Below are 6,253 nucleotides of genomic sequence, written 5' to 3'. Positions count from 1 at the left end.
AGTTACATCTTTGATGTTTCAGTTGACTTCAGTGCTTACATGTCATCTGCTTTTCTCTGTGATTGTGAGTCCTTAGATCCAAATCTTTTAAGCTTTCAGCCATTACGATTCAATTGATATCTAGTATCCCTACCTCTAACTGTGTGTCTGCTGTGTGGACAATTTCCAGAGCAGAAACAAAACTATGCTTCCACTTAATTCTTCCAAATTGTATTAAAAACACCAGCCATAAGAGGAGCTCCTGAATGGTGCTTATGAGATACCAAGAAAAGTAAAAACATATCAGCATTTTTTGTGTGCGCAGAAAAAGATCACTGTTATACACAGTTTTACTATTATACGCTTATTTGTGATTTCATTTGGTATAACTGCTGAACTGCCTATTAATGCATCTATTCAGCACTTGGTAAACACTAAAGGCATTTAGGCACTGGTCAAGACCAGTGTTGGTCAAGTTACTTGAAAATAGTAATTAGTTACTAACAGGGCTGGACTGGGACAAAAAATCGGCCTGGGCATTTTGGGAGACCGGCCCCCCAGGCATAATAGGAAAAACCATAAAGCCTTTGAATGAAAACAAACACTGTTGTGACAGTGATGTACACTGTCTTGTTGGTATATATGTATCAATCTAATAAACCTATTCTGGTATTCTAAACAGTACACAGCAAATCCAGCATGTCCAAATTAACACTGTCGGATTTGATTTCAACACTATTAAAGTGTCTATATGGGTCCACACCAGAGTGTTAATTTAACTCTTTTTGGAGAGTTGGTACGTTAACTCTGATTTAGTGTTAAACACCAAATCTGTCTGGAGTTGATAATTTAACACTTGGTGTTAAGAGTTTATATATTAACTCTCAAAGAGTATTTTAGTTTAACTACGTAAGAGTTATCTTCTAATTCATTCTAAAAAGCGGGAATTTTACTGTTCTGAACTTCTAGAAATTTCTTTTGGAAATAAACATTTACTAAAAAGATGCAATGGTTTTTGAAAAACATTTATTCTGAACTGTGCACCACAATTTCAAAACATTTTCTGAAAGATGTAACAGTGTACATGTTCTCACTTTCATTAGAATTTTGTTTATCAAAAGGTCTGAAATGGTAAATGCAAATAACAGCATTCTCATCACTTATTTCTTCAATACAATATGCATGTCCTTCATTCATCCCTTTGTGGAACTTCAACGCACTTCTGCTCTCCCCCATATTCCATCTTCACAAGCATATCCTGTGTGGAGATTGAATAAAAATTAGTTGACACTAATTAACGGCACAAATAATCCAGTAAACAATTGCAGCACAGTAAAAAAAAAAAGGAATCCTCTTTGAGCCATTACTTGTGTAAAGTATTTTCCCAAAAGACAAGGACACAGGCAACAGGTAATACTGAACTAAATGTAAAACCTCAACCTTTTTCATTTTTACCTAAACCGTGTGCACAAAACTCTGGAGGGATCTAAATTCTAACGTAGAACCCAGTCAGGACGTCAGCTACTGCTGTTTGCCCGTTTTTTTATTTTTATTTTTATGGGCGATCGTTTTCAGGCTTCAAGTAGCACCATTATACCAACATTTCACATTCTAGACATTGTTTTAGGTGTATTTGACCAAACGTTTGACTGAAAATTCACATGGAAGCTTTTTTCAAGGCTGTGGTATTTGCCCGCAAACAATACCTTTCAGCTAGCTAAAACAGAATATTATGCTATCAGCGAGCAACATGGCTAATGCCTTTCACACAGCTTTGTCTCAACTCCAAAGAGCCACAGAAGTAAAGGCTAATAACAATTGAAACAATCTTTGAAAAAATGACTTACCAAGCATGGCAAACAACTCAAATATGTAGAGCAAAATGTTCTGAAACGGCTTCACTTCAGCTTCGATTGGAGCCGTGCTGAGGGCGGAGTCTGCGAATTTACTCTATTGGTGTCATAGCCCCTGTAGGAGTTCAGAGTTAAGAGGTCAAGAGTTAATGTTTCCATTGTAACACCTCCAGATTTGACAGAGAAACACTCATTTTTAACACTCGATTTTAACTACTATCATTTTACACCTCAGAGTTACATTAAAAGAATGTGACTCTGCTTAGAGTAAAATTAACTCTACTTTTGCAAGGAGACTATTAACACCAAAACATTTAACACTTTTGAATTTGCTGTGTACTTAGCAGAAACCAAAGACTGCTTGGTCGTGTTAACCTCCTGAACTATCTACAACACATGGTGGAAACCTGAAATTAAGACAGAAAACTAGAAGTGAGATATGATAATATTAAAATAAATAAATGATAGATTTAGTGATATTTTCATAAACTATTTATTTACCACATCAATTAACAGCATGACAGCACAAAATATTTTTCTAACATGGCAACCTTTAAAAAGTGAAAGTAGCCAGACAGACAGGTGAGAAAGAATAAAACTTAATTGACTTGTTGATGGTATTTTACACAGTACTGGTGCAGAATTTAGAAAATGTGGGAAAATACTGGCATCATATACAGCACTTACTTCTGAAGAAATTATGATGGGACCCTGAAAAAAATTACTATGTACAATAATGATTTCTATACATTTTACATCAGAAGAAAACTTTGGTTGTAAGATTCAGATAATTATCTAATAAAAGCGATGCATTTTAAATGAGAATAAGAAAGAAAAGTACTTCTTTGTGCCCCCCCTCTCGCTGTTAATGCCCTACCTGCCCCCCTGGCAAAACTTTGTTAGACCCGCCCCTGCACAGTTACCACTTGTCAGGTCCTAAGGATCCTGGTGTTATTTGTCTCTCAGAAACAGTTCATAACGTCCCTTCAACTCATTTATGTCACATAAAGGTAAACCTGTTTCTCCATCACCTGTTCAGCTCTGATGATCCAGTAAGGACATCTCCTGGTTTCATCTTCATGGTTCCCTGCAGCAAACATCAGCTAGAAAGTAACATTAAATGAATTCTAACAACAGTTGATCAAGCTTAAATGCGCTGCTGTTGTTTAGATCGACACCTGCTGGTTTCCTCTTTCTGGCGCAAAGTGGGCGATAAACAAACAAGAGAGATGGGACTTGGTCAGAAAAGCCAATCAGCTGATCATCGATCAGTTTCGTGATTGAAGTAGCAACAGGAGAGGGAGGGGGGAGAGAATGAGAGAATGAGAGAAGAAGAGACAGCTGACACAGAATAACTCCAGCTTTGTCTTTTTCCATTCTAGCTGAAGTACGGGACAAACTGCGTTCATTTTCACCACAATACAAAATCAATTTCTCTGAATACGGTCCGATTCCATTGGCAACTCTACTAACTAGCTTCTGAATAAACAAAAGTTCACTATCAGTAACATCATAGCATCCCGTAATGCTAGCTAATATGCAGTATTATTGTAACTGACTGTAAAAAGTCAGCATAGCGAAAATAAACTTCACCTAAACTTGGTTTATATCTGACCCAGATAGACTGCAGGTCATAACTTCTTACCTGACACTCAGACCGGCGGCCGTCTCGGGTCTCTGCTCCTCCTGCCTCCCTTTTCCCTCCTCCACCTGCTGGCCTCCACCACTTGCTAATGTTACTGAATCTGTGGAAGCTCCGCCATAGCCACCACCAAACAACTGAGTTATTTTTACACATCGGCCAGCATCTGGCCAATCCACCACCTTTCATTGTTTATACCGTTACAAAAAAAAAACAAGCAACAAACAAAAAGACATCGACCCATAAAAATGAAAAATCACCATCGATGGCCAGTCCTGCTATGGTTACTAATTACTGATTACTTCTCCAAGAAAGTAATCCCTTTACTTTACTGATTACTTATTTTCAAAAGTAATTAGTTACTTTATTACTTAAATACTGATTATTGTAACTGACTGTAAAAAGTCAGCATAGCGAAAATAAACTTCACCTAAACTTGGTTTATATCTGACCCAGATAGACTGCAGGTCATAACTTCTTACCTGAAGTTCAGTTCACCTGACACTCGGACCGGCGGCCGTCTCGGGTCTCTGCTCCTCCTGCCTCCCTTTTCCCTCCTTTTCCCCCCACATTAGCAAGTGGCCTCCACCACTTGCTAATGTTACTGAATCTGTGGAAGCTCCGCCATACACAGCAAAATCTCCAGTGTTAAATTAACACTGGAGAGTGTCTATATGGGTCCACACCTCTAGTGTTAAATACAACACTGTTGAGTGTTAAATTAACACTTTTGACAGTGTTATATGTTTAGAAGTTGTCATGCGGCCGTGGTGCGCGGGCACGAAAGGATCCAGGCGCAGACTCCGAGCTAACAAAAAGACACTTTATTAAAACAACGAAAGGCGACCCGGGGAAAGTAGAGAGCAAAACAGAAACTAAAAATCCGGGGAAACAATGACACGAGGAAGCCGGGATCGGGACGGCGGGGGGCTGCAATAGAAAGGGGAGATGATTACTAGGGAGCCAGGAAGCGGGGAGAACATATCAGGACTGAGTTAGAGTAGGGGCTTACGATAGAACGGAACCGTGGGAGCTCGGGAGGGAAGTGTGGCAGTCCGTGGGGGCAGGAAGTCCGTGGAATGGTGAGTGGGCCAGGTGAGCACCGCGAGATCCAGTTGAGCCGGAGGACAGGCAGGTAGCAGACGCCGAGTAGAAACCACTGTGGGGATGACTACGGACTGGCATGGAGCATCCGTCAGCGCCGGATTAAGTGGATCTCCGTGTAATCACCGGGATGGAGAGCAGGTGTGCTGGTGATGGCCCAGCCCGGGGGTGTGGCTACCCGAGCATCACGCATTCCACAGACACAGGACCACGGACCATGACAGAAGTAACCTAGTCAGTTTTGAAGATTAACAATGGCTAACACTGAGCAGTGCTGGTTTGCTAACACTGGAATATTTCTAACATTTTGAGTTATTTTCCAGTGTTAGAAAATCAGCACTGCTCAGTGTTAGCCATTGTTAATCTTCAAAACTGACTAGGTTACTTTTAAACATATAACACTGTCAAAAGTGTTAATTTAACACTCAACAGTGTTGTATTTAACACTCAGAGGTGTGGACCTATATAGACACTCTCTAGTGTTAATTTAACACTGGAGATTTTGCTGTGTAGCCACCACCAAACAACTGAGTTATTTTTACACATCGGCCAGCATCTGGCCAATCCACCACCTTTCATTGTTTATACCGTTACAAAAAAAAAACAAGCAACAAACAAAAAGACATCGACCCATAAAAATGAAAAATCACCATCGATGGCCAGTCCTGCTATGGTTACTAATTACTGATTACTTCTCCAAGAAAGTAATCCCTTTACTTTACTGATTACTTATTTTCAAAAGTAATTAGTTACTTTATTACTTAAATACTTTTTAAAAACATGATACACAACCTGAATAAGTAATAAAGCAGACCTTTCAGCCCAATTCTATTTTTATGCATAATCCATCATATAAAATTGAATCAAATACAAAAGTCTCTTTTTAAAAATTTTTTATTAGTTTTAATCTTTTAACTTTATACACATTGCATTAAGCAAAAATTAAATTATGTGCGACAGTCTTGGACTTGAAGAAATTTTTCTAACATTTAAACTTATTTTCCTCAAAATCCAGCATGTAAAATAAAATAATGTTTCGTGTTTCATTCATTGAAATAGATGCGAGTAAAACACAGCAGAAAATAAATTAATAATAAATCAGCAGCACTAAATCCTGTCGCTCTTAAATCTATTTTTACCTGTTTAGCAGGAGTGGGGTCGGTGGAGGTTTGCCGGTGCTGCAGCAGTCATGTCAGTGGGGGAGATCCAGGGATTTCTCTGTGAATTTCACATTCCCGTGGCACCGTGCTCGGTGCTTGCTCAGATTTGAAGTTTAATTTTTCACTGTAGAAAGTTTTCTTCCCACGCAGAGTGTACAGCAGACACTAATGTTCCTGTCACTTTTTACGGAATCAAACTCAAAGTAATGTCAGTACTTCCACGCACTCGTTCTCTCTCTCGCACTCCCTATTATCCATTGTTGATCTACACACGTCTGCTGCTGCCCCCGACGTCACAGGCTCGTACGTCATTGTCATGAGACACTCTCACAAATAAAATAATGGTTTAGTAACACAGTAATGTGGCATGCTTACTTGAAAGTAACAGTATTTACTTTTTTTTTTCAATAGTAATCGGAAGGTTGCCGGTTCGAGCCCCGGCTTGGACAGTCTTGGTCGTTGTGTCCTTGGGCAAGACACTTCACCCGTTGCCTACTGGTGGTGGTCAGAGGGCC

The 6,253-nt window shown here is 39.4% G+C and overlaps 2 long non-coding RNA genes across 2 annotated transcripts; both read right to left on the bottom strand.

Annotated features, from left to right (window-relative positions):
* Nucleotides 1-988: 988 nt before the first annotated feature.
* On the bottom strand, nucleotides 989-1,960 carry LOC145420599 (uncharacterized). The gene is made up of 2 exons (XR_013901926.1): nucleotides 1,827-1,960; nucleotides 989-1,237 (listed from the first exon to the last, which is right to left on the bottom strand). It is a non-coding gene; the product is annotated as an uncharacterized LOC145420599 (long non-coding RNA).
* Nucleotides 1,961-4,283: 2,323 nt separating this feature from the next.
* On the bottom strand, nucleotides 4,284-4,657 carry LOC145420315 (uncharacterized). The gene is made up of 2 exons (XR_013901611.1): nucleotides 4,487-4,657; nucleotides 4,284-4,404 (listed from the first exon to the last, which is right to left on the bottom strand). It is a non-coding gene; the product is annotated as an uncharacterized LOC145420315 (long non-coding RNA).
* Between the last annotated feature and the right edge of the window lie 1,596 nt (nucleotides 4,658-6,253).

This window comes from Astatotilapia calliptera, chromosome 15 (assembly GCF_964374335.1).
Source record: "Astatotilapia calliptera chromosome 15, fAstCal68.1, whole genome shotgun sequence".
Taxonomy (NCBI): domain Eukaryota; kingdom Metazoa; phylum Chordata; class Actinopteri; order Cichliformes; family Cichlidae; genus Astatotilapia; species Astatotilapia calliptera.
Note: the sequence above shows the minus strand (reverse complement) of the source record. Positions and strands in the feature narration are given on the sequence as shown.